Source organism: Octodon degus, unplaced genomic scaffold, assembly GCF_000260255.1.
Source record: "Octodon degus isolate 3935 unplaced genomic scaffold, OctDeg1.0 scaffold00114, whole genome shotgun sequence".
Classification (NCBI taxonomy): Eukaryota; Metazoa; Chordata; class Mammalia; order Rodentia; family Octodontidae; genus Octodon; species Octodon degus.
In genome coordinates, this window is record NW_004524690.1 from 2,074,648 (window position 1) to 2,076,203 (window position 1,556).

Sequence of the window (1,556 nt, forward strand, 5' to 3'; positions counted from 1 at the left end):
AAATAAATAAAATAATAAAAAATAAAAAATAAATGAGGACGGGCCAGCCAAATAGCTCAGCAGATTAAAGCACCTGCTAGCAGGCACAGGGATCAGGGGTTCAATCCCCAGGCCTGCCATGCTGACCTCTACCCCAGTGTGCACTGAGACAGCAATTGAGACTGGGCATGGTGGCGCACACCTGTAATCCCAGCTCTTGGGAGACTGTAAGTGGGAGAACCACTACAAGTTCAATCTAGTAGTGAGACCCTGAGCACCCTGTAGCCCCTTCCCTAAAATACAAAAACAAAGCTGTGGCATTTTTATACCATGGAGTATTTCTCAGGTATAAAGAAAGATAAACTAGAGGCTTTTATAGGTAAATAGATGCAACTAAAGGCTATCCTCATAAGTAAAATAAATCAATGTAAACATCATATTTTCTCTCTCGTATAAGAAATAGAAAAAGTAAATAAGATCCAAAAGATACAATTGCTATTGCTAAAAGAGAAAGAAACTGCTCAAAAGAAAAAGAACACAGTAGAATAAGTGCTTGCCTGGCAAGCACAGGGGCACAGGGTCCTGAGTTCAATCCCCAGTACCGCAAAAAAAAAAAAAAATGTTAGTGTTTATGTTGTTTGAGCAATCCTACGTGCCCTGGTAATCTGAGCAAGCACTTTGACAATAACAATATGCAATGTAATAACCACTGTTAATTTCCTATCATCTTGTTTTGAAATTCTGGATCATTTTATTGTTTTTAATTATCTTTAAAATAAAAAATAGAATATAGAATGGTTGAAAGAAAAAAGGACTGGAGGCCACAGCATCCTCTCAGAGCACCTCAGATGGCTTGGGTGGGAACAGAAGGCAGAAGGAACTTTCTTGGTGCTGTGAGGAACAGGTGTCAGCAAGCTGAAAGAACTAACCAAGTGCTAGAGTGAATGAAGATGATCACAGCCCAGCATTGCTGGCTGTTTTCAATACTGGAATCTTGATACAGCAAGTCCATGGGGATAAAGATAATTTACTCTCATAAGAAATAGAATCAAACAATAAGCTTCTCTTCTGGAGGGTTAACAACCTAAGTTTGCAGACCATAAATGAGAGAAAAAGGAGGGCTGAAAAGACAGCCAACATTTTGGACCTAGCCTTCTAAGGTCATTAAGACTCAGGACATATGAGAACTTGTACTGTAACGTCATGTACCTCGGTAGTGTCCCAGATTTTCTGATCAAGAAGGTTATGGGGCCAAAGAGGAAATCGATCGATGACGTGGAGTGTGCCTAAGGAGAGTCACATGAGGAGAAGACACTCTCTCAGGCTTTCACAGAGAGCACATTGGCCAAGCAATGGCCGTGACTCATCCACATGGCTGCACTGACAAAGGTTCTACAATCTGAGGTACAGGATCTCAGGATAAATCCTGAGGGCATTTCACTGACCTTCTCAAACCAAAAAGCTACAACTCTTGTTGCATAGGTTCTGCTTTACCTTGGTCTTAACCATCCAGTAGAAAAGTATGAAGATGAAATATAGGAAGTAAAGCCATGTTGTTATGTTGAGCTGTGGGGGAC